We start from the raw sequence: 15,053 nt of genomic DNA on the forward strand, positions 1-15,053 counted from the left end.
CTTTCCAGAATATATCTCATTAAAACTCTACTCTGTTAAGCAGCTTACATCCAAATTTATCATCAATTGAGATATAAACCTATTCTGATAATGTTGCATAATCCTAAATTTAGACATTCGTAGTAATTATGATTGCCATATTGTTTATAACTTGCAAAAATACTGAATTATGTTATTTTTATTAAGTTGTTCTATTGTTCTATAAATGAACCATTAGTCAGTTCATGCATACTTTTTCTTGGATTTCAGAAAAGCCAATCCTAAAAATCTTACCTCAATATAGGTAACTAAATATTGAATATAATCTCACATTTCCTGTAAGGGCATCTTTTAAATATCTCTGGACAGGTCAAAAATATTTGTAAGTGTAATGTAAGTGATGGAAGATAAAGCAAACAGAAAATATGTAGAGATATATTATGTATCTACATACATACATATCATGCATAACTTTAATATGCTTGCCTGAGACCTAGAAAAGGTCCCACATATCTTGTCATATTTGGATGCCCTGTTGAGAGAGAAATATATCAACAACTTTGAGTCCAGTGCCTAGTTTTTACATATGAATTTAAAGTCACTTGAATTTCAGGGTTTTTTATCGAAGGAAGTACAAAAAAAAACAGCCATCCTTCAGAATGACAGAACTGTTCTTGCTTATTGTAATTTCAAAGTAAAATTGCTGTTTTTTCTACTTCTGCAGTGGGAGAATGCAGAGTGTATAACTATAATTTTAAGCCAAGAAAATACTCTTATATCACAAGTCTGTGGAATCAACTCAACCACAAGAAATCACATAAAGAGAAAGAAGTTATTTTAGGACTTGTTTCTAGAACAAAATCTTTGTCTTACTGAACTTGATGGCAAAATTCCCAGATTGCAAATCACTATGACTTCTCTGGGACCCCTCACTAGGTGGGCTTTCTGCTCTAACCATAAGGTCACATGTCCTACTTCATGCATAATACATGCATAATTCTCACAGCTGTAATAGATTAGAAGGTGAAAATCCATATTGTCCCATATATCAAGCATTTCCTCATCATGGTTTTAAGCCCAGCTGGAGATAAAACATCACCCACGTGCTTGTTCAACAACCCTTTGACCCTAGTGGAATGGGGAAGGAATCAAAGTAAAATTAAATGTTGCCATAAAAACAGTTTAATAATTGAAAATTAAGTAAAATATAATAATAATGGTTAATAATAAAATTAGTTATTATTATTATAATAATGGAAAAAACAAGTGATGCACAATGCAGCTGCTCAGCACCCACTGAATGTGCCAGACCCCTTTTCCAGAACCCAGATCAGCCCCACTTCTGGGTGACCCCCCCTCAGTTTATGCACTGGGCATGACAAATTCTGTGGTTTGGAATACACCTTTGGTCAGTTTGCAGCACATTTCCAGGCTATACTCTCTCCCAGTTTCTTTCATGGACCTCCTCACTTGTCAGAGCATGAGACAAGGAGGGAAAATAAAGGAAAATAAGGGAAAAAATTACATAGGATAAACATGGTTTAGCAAAAATCCAAAACATCAGTGTGTTATCATCATTCTAAATCCAAAACACAGCACTGTGACAACTACTGAGGAGAAATTAACTCTACTACAGCAGAAACCAGAATGGTTCTCTTGTAGCATTTCATTTTTAAATCCAATCAGAAACACATCTTTCTTTACCAGGTACCTTTTTCTGGAAGTGATCATAAACCAAAGCATTCCACAGTAATTTGCTCACTCTTATTCTCCCTGCAAGATATATTTGCAGTCCAAAGAATAAAATGTCTTATTATTTCATAGCAAGATCTTCTTTCCTTTTCTTTTAAAACTATGTCAATCACATTCAAATTGTAAGCATAAAGTATTGGGGGAAATAATCCTACTGAATGAATCTATTTATGCAGAGAGGATCATCAAATTCAGTGATGTTTCACCAGAAATTTCTATCAACATATGCCTTAGAGAAACCAAACCAAAGGCCATTAAAATCTCTGATTTTGGATGTGAAAATGCCAGATAGAGAGAATTGTCACATGAAACTTCAAATAGGCAAGATTAAAAATGAATAGACAAAATTAAAATGTATTTCTTTTAAAAGGGCATGAGTAAGAGCAAGCCCGCAAATTTTCCTGGAAATGCAAAAAAACCTTGTAGATCTAAAAATGCTGATAGAAGAGTCAAGTTTTGTTTTAGATGTAAAATTTATACTAAGCAAATTCTCCCTTTCTTTTGTGGCAGTTTGGCTCCTGGACAGCCTTGGAGAACATTGTCTTCTCCTTTTGATCTGGGACTACTACAGTATGTTCTTCTAATTAGACTTCCTCTATTTCAGATATGAAACAAGTGGTTTTATTAGGATATCTTAAAACCTAAAATAGATACATGTAGGGATGTGCAGTTATTACAGATGCAATTACCATGGAGGAAAAGAACAGATAAATATGAAGGCAAATGTGATGTGAGAGTGTGCTTCTCAACATCATATTTGATCAGCAAATATCTTATATGTTGCACATAATGAGCTCAATTAAGTATCCCATTCAGGAGGCAGGCAAAAAAGTCAAATGGAGCAGGTGAATGGAGGCACTGATAATGTTGGACAAGAAACAAGCAGTCAACCAGTGTTAAAGTGCTGATGGTCTGTCTTGCTTTAATCTAGACTGACCCTTCATCTGGTCATTATCTTGATTAATCTCCAACAGTCAGTTTAGTCAGCACATGTAAATTTTAAATAAATTGTAGAGTGGCCATCATTCTTTTCTCTATTTCTAATGAGCTTGATACAGAGAAGGCTCATATCCTTGCTGCCACAGTTCTAGGTCAAAGCACATTTAATATAGATCAGCTACAAGAGCTGGAGGCTATTTGGAGAGAGTATATTAATTTCTCACAAGCTACAAAGAATATTGTCCTGTTTCCACGTCCAGTTATTCACCACTAAGTGGTGAATGCTATTGAAAAGAAACCTCTGCATACAGAAATTTTACTGATGTGTAGGTGTATTTAGTTTTTTTTTTGCTATTCCCTGAAAAAAAATGTACTAATATTTGGGCATGCACATTAAAATCTTAAATTTTGAAAACTTTTTTTTTTTAATTTAGTTTCCAAAATATGATGCAAAACAAAACAGGCAAATTTATAGAAAGTATTTTAAATTTGTAATTTTTTTCAAATTTTGCTGTAAGAATGCTTTCATATACTTGAATGCTAAGTGTTCTGAGTTTTACCCTTCTTTCTGCTTTCTCATGTCAAAAGGTGTTCACAAGAATTTCTTCAGCTCTCCTTTTCTGATTAATGACAAACCAATCTACCAATGACACATGTACAGACAGCCAGCACATTGTGTTTATGGGAAAAGAAACTTATCAGAAACTGCAACTAAAATATCCTGAATTGTCTAAGGATCTAAATTCTAGTGTGTGAGTACTGTGCTACTATCATGAAAGATTGCAAGCCACTTGCTGAAACAAGGCAGATGAGCACGTCAGAATAATTAATAAGATGCATTCTGTAATGTCTGTTTACATAATTTCATATATAATTGGTCAGATACAATTGGTAGAACAAATTTCCACTTGTCTGTCTTTAAACAAAAATGCTCATGAAATCCAGATATTAAGTAATCTTCACAGTTCATAGGAATTTGTCATGAATAGACATTTGATATACAAGTGACAGTAAAGTTATTACTGTCTTTCAAAATACATATTAATATCTATTTTGATTTTCTAAAAACTTATCACTGACAACTGAATACTTAGACAAGCTAATCTCTTTCCCTTTTAACTTGATTTAGGTCACAGTACAAGGCCTCACCAGAAATTATAGCCATTGCTTCATCTAATACTTATCAAATTGCACATTATGATTGAATTTTCAATTACCTTAACAATGAAGAGTGAACTAAACAGTGAAGAGTGAATAGAGTGGGGGGAAAAAATAAGAAATTTATTTAGAAGCTGAACTTCATATGCAGAAGGAAAGGTTTATTTCTCAGGTTTATTTCTCAGGACAGCGAATTCTGCTTTCTGAACACCCAATATTTTTAGTCTCAAATAGTGAATGTTCATAATACCTCTCTCTTTTTCTCACCTTCCTTACCCTCCCCTCTTTCCATTTCTTGAAGTTCATGGCTAATAAAGTGCTCTTTGACATTCAAGACAAAACAAAAGTTAAGAATTCTTAACCATGAATGGCATTGTGATCAAAGAGTGCTGAATTTGTGAGTCAAAAAGATGATCTTCCTTGGAGACATAATAAAATGTTACAGATATCTGGTTATTAAGGTTAGTACTGGTGATACACCTTTTTAAATAAAATAAAATAATAAAGGAAGCAAAGAAGATTATTTGTTGAATTATAACTCCAGAGAAACTTCTGCACATTAATCACAAGGAAACTCTAATTTTCTAAAGGCTTCACTGAAAAGTTACCATCCTTTGCAGTTTGTTAAGTTTTCAGGACTTGGTGAGAATGTGTCATTAGAGTTCATATAGTGAATCTTACATTACTTAATTTTCATTTACTGTCACTCAAAGATTACTGTTGAACAAAGGTATAATCTCACATTATTAGTATTTCCAGTCTAATCAGAAATGGGATAGGTCTGAAACAGAGCCATATTTTTGAGATTCGTTTGAATCTTTCAAACTCAATTGTGTGCTCAAGAAGCTACAGCTTATTCTCAGAAGGGAGACTGAGTCTCTACCTGCTGTATTTTTAAGTAGATGAAATTTTTTTCAAGCCCCTCTCTGACAAATCAAGTGTGCAAGTGTGTCAGTGAAAATGTTCCAGTGGGGCCAGTGACAGACAAATATATCAGATGATATTGAGACTCTCTTGATGTTGCTGCCTTAGGTCCTTTTCTGGCAGCTCAGAAAAAAATATTTCACTACTTTTGTAGTAGTGCAACTACTGTATGGGAAATATTTCACTACTCAAAATACAAGGAGTGAGAATAACTCAGGTCTCTCTTAGAAATTCTTATATCCAATGCCTTATTATATTTTTGAAAATTATTCTTAAAATAAATTAAAATGTACCCAAAATTATTCCAATAATTTTTGCCAGTTTAGTGACCATCTATGCCCTGTGCAAAGATGCTTTTCTGATTGCTTTCCCCAGCCACTTTCCAGATGGTAGACCTAACAGGGGAGGTAATACAGAACTATACTATGTATACATCTATCTGCAGATCTGCATAAGTCTCACAAGCTATAACTTTACAAGAACCAGAACAAAATTTTCAAAATTGAAGTACCTTTGAAATCTCTTACAGGTTTATATCAAAATGACCATATTTGGGTGAAGCATCTTACCCTGGATTTCTGCATAAATCTTTTTTATATTTTAAGAGCAAGAAATGCTTGCTTGAACAAGCCAAAACTCTGAATCTGTTACAAAGGTATGCTGAGTTAAAAACAGTCATTTGGTTGCACATTTTGTTCCATAAGGTGGCCAGTTGACAAAGGAGAAGGCAAAAACAAAATGAGGACAAACGAGAAAAAACAGTTCTACCTGACTGCAGTTACTAATGAACTTAAAAAGCATTCAGGTTTATTAATAGGAATCTGATAACAGTGTCTTAATTTTCTTACACTGAGATGCAATTCCTTTCTTCACTACTGTTATTCTGTTTACTCAGCTGAAACGTCATTAAGATAATTTCAGAGGATATATGTAATTATTTCCCGGACTTCATGGCTTACTGACATTCCTGACACTGATTTGAAAGAACTCTATGCATGTTGCAACATGAGTGACTTTTTAAGGCTTTAAGGAAATCTACAGTAACTACAGAGAATGCATTTAATGGATATGGTAGCTGTTTCTCTGTATCTGATAACTGAGTTCTTAATGTCTGATTAAATGTTTGTTGAAGAAAACATGTAGTGAAGCAATTCTGCTGTTCACAATATTGTGTACTGTACATAATCTAAAGAAAAATATATTTTTAAATGCAAGTCAATGTAAGTATGATCTAAGTTTTCACATCAAATTAAACTTAGAGTTAACTGCCTGTGTGAATATAAACTTAGGTTCTCATTATTTACACAAAATTGCCAATTCCTTTTCCCATACATATGATTATTTTTTTTCTGATTTATTACATGATAAAAGTCTTATGCCTTAGGGTATGATGATCAATAGTCACACCTTGAGCACTGAACCAGGACTCAAGGCTATTAAACAAAATATCATGACTATAGGAGTCATGAAATCTTTCAAAAGCAGCCACTATTCCTGACCCCCTCACAAGACCTAGATTGCAAACATAGGGCAGGTATTTGAAGGAGTAGGAATTGTCTTGTGATTCATCCTACTTTTTAATATTTGATTTCATATCTCAATTTCAGTTATTTAACTATATCCATGATCTGTCATGTATTTGAATTCAAGTAATTGTAAAACAAATTTTTTTTTTTTATAGTACAGATAATTTTTTCTAGAATTGAATTGCTTCAGGAATTTATACATGCTAGAACCATAAGTGATTTCAAAATGGGATTACAAACTTCACAGAATAAACATGCTCAATGGCTCTCCACTGAGACTTAAAGATATCAATCTATTTACAGGCTAATATTACAACTCTATGGTTAGTGCATCAGAGGAAGGATCATATTAAATACATCCTGTATAAATACATCCTTTATAAACACATCAAAAGAAGTATTCCCAATACAATCATGACCCCAGTTATAAGATAATATTTTGATCTAAAAATAATTATAAAATATTTCTCTATGCAATTTTGTTTCTAAGAATACTATTTTCTTCCTGTAGGTGTTTTCATCCACAAATACCATAAACACAAATTTTATTCAATGATGTTTGGAAAGTGACTCTCTTCCTTCACAGAGAGATTAACAGATAATTAAAAATTATCAGATATTCAGAAAAAAAAAGGTTAATAGGTGTATTAAGTAATATAACATGTTACACAGAATAGATAATCACTTATTGGGAAAAGATCAGAATATAGTCCATTCCAATATATTCAAAATTATATTGCAAATATTTTAAGCAAATTAACCTGTCTTCTAAGCAAGGAATCAAAAAATTAAAAGCCTAAATTTCTTGTTAAAGCCAGGGACATTAGTCAATTTCATAAAATTAATATATTCATAATTAAGCACATACAGTTTTCTAACTTCAAAAGTTGCAATCAATTTTTGGTAATAAATCTTTTTTCTCCTTTCTAATATAAATGATCATACTGGTATAATAAATTATGCTGCTTTTAGGTGCCTGCCCTTGGTTTATTCTTTGGTCTTAAACTAAACAAGTTTAGAAAAAAATATCTTTGCAGTTATTTTAGTGATGATGTTGCCTCGAAAATATGTAGATGAATGACACTTTCAGGTAAGTGACATAAATACTACAGAATTTTATATCAAAGCCCTGGACTCCAATACACAGATTATTGCTCTTTGGGTAAGGGATTTCTCCTAGAACTGCCAGACTTCAGCATCTTTACTGCACAGAGTTAAACAGTATTGCATGCACATAAAATTAAAAATCAATATTTTTACATCAAAAGCAATTAACATGATGAATCTGAAACTTTGCTTTCAGAGTACTGTCCTCCCAGGAAAATGGGATTTTATTACACGATTCTGATTCTCCATAATTAATTAATCCTGGTAAATGATAATAAATGCTATTTTGCTTCATTTATAAGGTGTCTACATTATTATAAAATGTGACTCTTTTTCATTTGAAAAGTTTTCAAATTTATCTTAGCTTCTTAGAAAGAAATGTTGGAGAGCAAGTTTTAGATTGGAGGAGAAAATACAGAGAAAAAAAGAGATTCTTGGGTAGTAATACAACAAGCCCTAAAGTGAAGAAAGAAAAATGAAACTGGGAAGTATAACATGGGTACTAGAAGAGAGAATGCAAAACCAAAGAAAGGCCTAGGAAGAAAACAGGATGACGTTCAAGAATGACAATTCTATTTTAACATAACCCAGCACCTCACCAATGCACTGCTGAACACAGTCCTCACAACAGACCCTTTAAATTGGATCAGTATTATACTACTGCTTCAACATCCTACTGGTCCAATCTGTCTAGTCATATGCAAAAAAAAAAAGAAAAAAGAAGCCTAAGACTAGTTGAATTTATGAAGAGGTTGGAGCACAAGAATCAAGGAAAGATAAGGCTGATGTAGTAAAAATTGCAGAAATTGTTAAGCTGACTTGTAGTAACAGCTCAGCCTTGAAGCTTTAACTTTTTAACAATCTACATTACAAAAATCCTCATTAGCCTTTAATGCTGTTTCCTTAAAATTAGGATATGATCATTACTAGGGCATGCCTGCACTGCACAAAGATCCTTCAGCAATTACTGAGCAAGGCTGTTAGAGCCATATACATGGGCAGCCCTTGTGAGTGCAAAGCATGAGCATGAGTCCAAAGCCAGTAAGCCATCTATTTTCCTTTTAATAAGCATGAGACCTTGGCACAGCAAGGCACTAGAACCACAGAAGTGGAAGTACAATGGTCCTGTGCTGTAGGCTGATTTGGGACTGGTGACAGAATTCCTCAACAGCCATATATCATGGTTAAAAAAAGCTGCAGACAGGAATTTGGAAAGAGTGGATATTCAGAGAAGAGATGTACAAGAACTACTGTACACAATACTGTACAGTTTGGATTTTTGGGTGTTTTTGATACATGGCTTCCTGAGATTGTTTGCATGGAAAACAGATCATTTATCATTATTTAAAGCGGGGTGATCACTGGTATGTATGCATAGCTTCTTGCACTTTTAGTGTACAACAGCAGCTCTAAAATTATTGGAATTTTTGTGGGTAGTGTCTGATTATGCTTGTCATTAAAAGTCTAGGAAGTGTCAGTGTAATTTTTTTTAATTTACCTTGTATCATATCTATTAGTTTTTTGAGGAAATATTGTGTTTTGCCTAGAAAGGAAATATATTGAGGAAATATTGTGTTCTTGTAAAAGAAGGGATGTATATATATCTTCTAGCAACATAATACAGTAAACTAAGAATTTAAGAACCATGAAGAAGCTGAAATATCCCTATTACATAGATTATCACAGGCATATAGATGTGGCTTTTATTAGTTTTCTACAGAGCAACTTTGGTCAATGTATTCATTGGACAAAATATGTTTGTCATTCCTGAAAACATATGTTGGTGACATAATACATCACTGAGCACAGTGAGCCCAATTGTAAATCATTGCTGCATGAATAACTAGTAAAAAGTGTGTATAGAAAATCTGATTTGCACCAGCTGTAGCTTTTTTCCTCCTGTGCATTTAATTAATAAAATTATATAAACCTATGCATAATTTTACTATTTTGGCCATATAATTGTTACCAGCTTTTACCAAATAAAAATTGGTTTTAAATAAAAAATTGAATTAATTTGCACAACAAATACAAACATGAAACACATTTTTTAAAAGTGCATCTAGTTGTCAAAGAAGCAGATTCAATAGCTCTGCCATGAACAAACTGTGGAACTTGTCAAATTTATCTGTAATTTGCACTAGAGACTTTCTTTTACCATTTGCTACAGCAAGATTATACTATAATCTTTCAGAGCCACCTAAAAAGAGCAAGTGTCATTTTCTTCTGAATCAGCAGTTCCTGTTTAAAAGATAGGGAGAAATACCAGGAAGCAAGATATCAGACAGCTTTAAAGCATACACACTATTTTATGTTATATTGAACACAGAATTTAGCATATGCATAAAAGCACAAATGACGGCTAAAAATACTGTACTACCTGTTTAGCCATCTGAAACTAATACAGTATAAACATGAATTAAAAGGAAATAGCTTCTAATGTGCTCAGCTATCTGTCCAGAGATTTGAACAAAAGAAAGCATCTTTCATTGAGGAAATTAGGAAATAGATTTGCTAGTGGAATTTTTCTTATCAATTAACTCCTTGTTTTCCCAGAAATCTAATTATTTTGGTACTGCTAAAACACTGGATTGGCAAAAAAAACCAAACCAACAAACCAACATAAAAATCCTTCACCACGTGGATGTAGATATTTTACAGCCTGTTCTATTTTGCTGCCTTTTTTAGAGATGCAGATCATTTTACAGACCATGAAACCATTAATTTTAGCTTTACTTTGTTGGAAGAGCAGAATAAACACCAAATAACACCTTCAGCTGTCTTTAGCTTTTGATGAGTCTTTTGAACTGTGAACACTGGTATATGTCATGAAGTTCAGACAAAGTATTTAACTACAACTTTCTGGATAAATTACCTTTTGGATAATTTCGCACTGAATTAGTTAAGTCTCAGGCATCCATGTAACAAAATTTTTCATTTTTATCTACTGTTATCCTTGTCTTAGGCTTATCAACATTCTTTATTTTCAAGAAACTTTGCTGCTTCTGCAACAGGGATAGTTTTAATTTTTCTTAAAAGTGCCTGTAAAGAGGCCAGTTAGCAACCACTGGGATTTTTTTCTCTAGTACAAACTCATATGGGAAGCTGACTGAGTTTGACCACTTTGCTCTCCAGTGTGTGAAATGCCATCTATGGTAACAACAGATTTTAAAGGAGTGAGCTGTCTTTGAGGCCTAAAAAATGGGGAACCAATTTCCTGCAAAGCACTACCCAGCCATGAGAATCTGAAATCTGTCCTTCTACAAACTACTGCTATTAACTGGTATCTTATTAAGTAATGAGACCATTTGGGATGTGAGCCATATGAGAATAAAAATTTTCTCCCAATATTAGCTCAATGTTAATTCAATTTAGAAACTGTATTTATCTTTTGCATTTTTTTTGCTTTTGGAGTAATTTAGCTATGGTTAGTTTTTATTTGGCACATGTCCAGCTCTTTGTAGCACTGTTTTTGGAATTTACCTGTCTTAAAGACAAAACTACTTTCTTCATTCTGTACATTTCCCAGGCTTCTCAGTTTTGCTAGGATAGGCATGTTAAATAAAATACATATGTCATGACCCTCAGTACAGTATTTGCTTCAATCTAATTAGTGATAGTATGCAAATACTAGGATCAGATAATTGGATCTAAATTTGGTAAAGTCCCCTGATAGTCTTTACATACTGCCATTGTTTCTGTAATGGGCTGAGGCAGCATTGGGCCTCCTCAGCCCAGACGTGCAGAGATATTTTGTGCTGCTCAGCTCTCACTGTCAGAGATGATTAGGTGCCAATGCAGCTGGAAAGAAGACAAACAGATTTGGTTTTCAGATGAAAGTTAGAAACTACTGTGCACTGATATTCACTACTGAATAAAACACTGGCATTAATTACCTTATTAAGTACTCATTTGGCTCTCAGTCAAGGAACCTGATAGATATTTTTACTGTTGGTGAGGAACTAATTTTTGTTTACACTTTTTGTAATGACTCATCTTATGCTTGGGTCTTTTACGTAAGAACTAGTGGAGGAGAAAAGAAGAATAGTAAAAATTTACAATCTCAAATCAATTAATACTCCAAAGAAATTTAGACCCATGTTTGCTCAGCCAGAATGGTTGAACAGACAACAGATGCTCATCGATGTCGGAAATCTCAGGACAGATTTAATTAACTTTTTTTTAATCCTAATTGTTTCTAGATCATCTATTGTGTTATCTCAGCAATTTTTTTCCTTTTTCAAGCAGCCCAAAATGTAATATAAATAGAAGCTTTATACTTATAATGAGACTAATTTTTGTGGTTTTAATAAAAGCAAGGAAGCTTTTTAATTTTTTTTTATTTTAGTGAGGAATTCCTTATAAGCTTCAGTAGATACAGAAAATCAGTAGAAAAGAATAAAAGAGAAAAATATGGTATGACTTTTTCCGTATTATTGGACCAGCTTCTCCTGGATGGTTTCCAACCAACATTGTACATGATTTTTGAAGTATATAGCTGTCTAAAGCAGCAATTGGTCATGGTGGTTTAACTCCAGCCCACAACTAAGCTCCTGCTCACTCCCTGCCAGGGGGAAAGAACCAGAGGGGAAGCAGAAGAATGAAAGTGAGAAAACTCATGAGTTGACATTAAGACAGTTTAATACGTAAAGGAAAAAACACACACATGAGCAAAGCAAAATATGAAATTAATTCACTACTTGTCATTGGCCGGCAGGCATTCAGTCATCCCTGGAATGTGTAATGACTTTGGGAAGACAGGCAATGAAGCTTCTAAGGTCCTTCCTTCATGTTCCTTCAGCTGTATATGCTGAGCATGGCACCATATGGCATGGAATATCCTTTTGGTCATCTAGGGTCAGCTGTCCTGGCTGTGCCCCCTCCCTGCTTCTTGTCATCCCCTCCTGGTGTCCTCACTGAAAGGGCAGCTGAAAAGAGCTTGGCTGTGTATGTAGTGGTCAGCAATAATGAAAATATCCCTGCGTTATCCACACTGTTTCTAGCACAAATCCAAACACAGCCACACACCAGCTGCCATGGATACAGCTGGACCTGGAATGAAACACAGCAAACTACAACCATATCTGCCATGGACTGGAAGCTGCTGCAATGGGAGTATTTGGAGAATGAAACACCAAGCAAATTTTAAAACATTAGGCGTGAGTTTACTTATGTGTATATTTAATTACCAGGTACTCTATCAACAATTGAAAATCATACATCAATCCAACAACCTAATTGGGCCTTGGAAAAATGTTTTACTCTGATACCCACAGAGTTTGATGTTCTCAGCCTGTGACTGAGATGGGTCATTCAACTCATCTTCAAAGAGGGTAGATAAAACCAAACTTAAAACCTCTACTCTTTCTTCCCCAAGTTCCACTCTGTATCCTTGGTGTTTATACTAAACTGTTCCATGAACTGAGACCAGTCTGGACCTTTCTCATAGGTTCCACCTTGTGCAGGTTTTATCTTGCACGTGATTGTCTGTTTCATCTTCTTCAAAGGGGTGTTGCCTCTTTAGAGACCAACTCATGCTACTGCTCATATGATTTCTTCAAGAAACTCCAGACTATGAAATGTTAATATTTTTTAAGCCAATATGATAAAATATTTCACTAGGCATCTAAAATCTATCAGTTTTGTGGCATATTGAGCTCCAAGACAGACAAGGTAAGTTTGTAAATTGGTCTTCATGCTATATTTGTTTTAAATAGGTAAAAAAATCCAGCTAGGATTCCCAAAACTAAGATTCTTTACCACATTTAAAATTCCAATATTATTCCAGTTTATTTCTCAGGTGTATACCTGAGTTTCACAGATTTTTAATAGTTTTATATTTCTAAAACCAAACTAAGGCAATGTAGGAATTTTTTGAAAGTCAGTACTGAGCTTCTTCCCTTTTCCTTTCCCTTCCCCTGTCTTGTGTTCCTCTTAACCTTCCATTTTAACCTCTCTTTAACATTTCCCTCCACTCTTACTTTCAGTCCTCTCTTTCCTCTTCTCTATTCTACCTTCAATTTTTTGCCCCTCTTCTCTTTCTTCTCCCTTTGCAGTTATTACATAGATGCTGCAAATTTTCCCAAACATTTGGAATCTTTATGAAACAAACAGGCCCCTCTTTTTGAGGTGCTTCCTGACTGAGATAAAATTACATCTAAAGAACTTCAGACTCTTAGGAAGAAAAAAAATAAAGAGAACACAGGATAATTATAGCTGCAGTGACAGAATTAATTCAAAACAAACTCTCACACAACTGTAGCAGAATGCAAAGATTAAGCATCTGGTAGTAACTTACAGATAAGGTATGAGAAAAAACAAGTAGTGAATGCTATGTCCCAAAAATAAAATAATCTGGTTTGGAGGTAATAAGAAATGAGCCTGTTATTTACAAAGATCCTGGTGTGAATTATCTGCCATGCATTTTAAGAAATTTTTGAGAATTTTTCTTTTTCACCCAGATGAAGCTAACTTCATAATAATTTCATATATATTAGATGTAAACAAATTGATGGCCTCCAATTTATGACTTTCTTTCCAAGAACCAGATAACCAAATTATACCAAGAATATCCAAACAGATGCTTCCAAGAGCTTCTGCAATTTCTCTGAATTTTATAATTTATAATTTATTTTAAATGATGCTTTCCTCACATTTCTGGATATAATTACTCAGTGTTATTTACAAGTTCTTTATGTACAAGCTTAATGTATAACATCACAGAAAAGCAAATAATGCTCACCTACTTGTAGATTTAACTGAAAAGGTCTCATGTTTCATACTCAGCAAGTTTTGCAGAGTTTATTATTAAAATAATGTTGGCCAAAAAATTTTAGTTCTTGAATTACTTAATTACCACTAAAGAGTAATATATTACTGTTATTAACCTGTGAATCTGTGTGGAAGTGCTCATATCCAGTGTGCTTACCAAACAAAAGGCTTGGAATAACAATGACACTGAAATTAAAGGAAATAAGAGACCGTGACAGCTCTTTCCAAAACTTGTGATATCTGGCCATTTAGAAACCGATGTTATTGGAGATAAAATCAACATAATATGAACATCAATATAACATGAATTTTTATTAGATGGAAAAGGAATTATTTTGAAAGAAAAAAAAAGTATTCTTACTAATGGAAATCTACTCTTCTATTCATCAAAAATCTGTGGTTTGGGGGTTATGACATAGCCACACAAATGGAGATGAGAGCGGGATAAAAATCAGAGAATCCAGCTAAGAATTTACAAGGCTGATGTCATTTTATTAGGTCTCATATGAGGCAAGAGATTTTTTTCTTCCCTCTTTAGTCAGGAAAAGAGAATAGGAAAAATCTATTCACCTATTGAAAAAGGAGCATTCTCTTTACTAAAATATTTCTGATACAATTATTTCTGTTTCATATAAGAAATTCAGAGCCCAGTTCAGGGACAGAAGGACAATGACTCCCATACTTAGGGTTTGAGGAGCTGATTTAGCTGCCATGGAAGACAGAGCTACTATATGAAACACTTTGTTTTGTACTGCAGATTTGAAGTATAGCCATGCTGTAATGTTTCTAAACTAACATACTCCCATCAACATTACTTCAGTCGGGTTCCTGCCGTGAGTGGGCTTGTTGCCAATGCAGCCAGATCGAAATTCCTTGAAAGGCTTTATGCCCTCTGGA

At 33.9% G+C, this 15,053-nt stretch overlaps 1 long non-coding RNA gene across 1 annotated transcript in view; it reads right to left on the reverse strand.

Moving 5' to 3' along the window:
- Nucleotides 1-495: 495 nt before the first annotated feature.
- Nucleotides 496-15,053, reverse strand: part of LOC144246391 (uncharacterized) — a 99,552-nt gene continuing 84,994 nt past the window's right edge. The window contains exon 3 of the long non-coding RNA XR_013340108.1: nt 496-511. This is a non-coding gene — a long non-coding RNA (uncharacterized LOC144246391). The remainder of the gene's footprint in view (nt 512-15,053) is intronic.

Source organism: Lonchura striata, chromosome 6 (assembly GCF_046129695.1).
Source record: "Lonchura striata isolate bLonStr1 chromosome 6, bLonStr1.mat, whole genome shotgun sequence".
Classification (NCBI taxonomy): domain Eukaryota; kingdom Metazoa; phylum Chordata; class Aves; order Passeriformes; family Estrildidae; genus Lonchura; species Lonchura striata.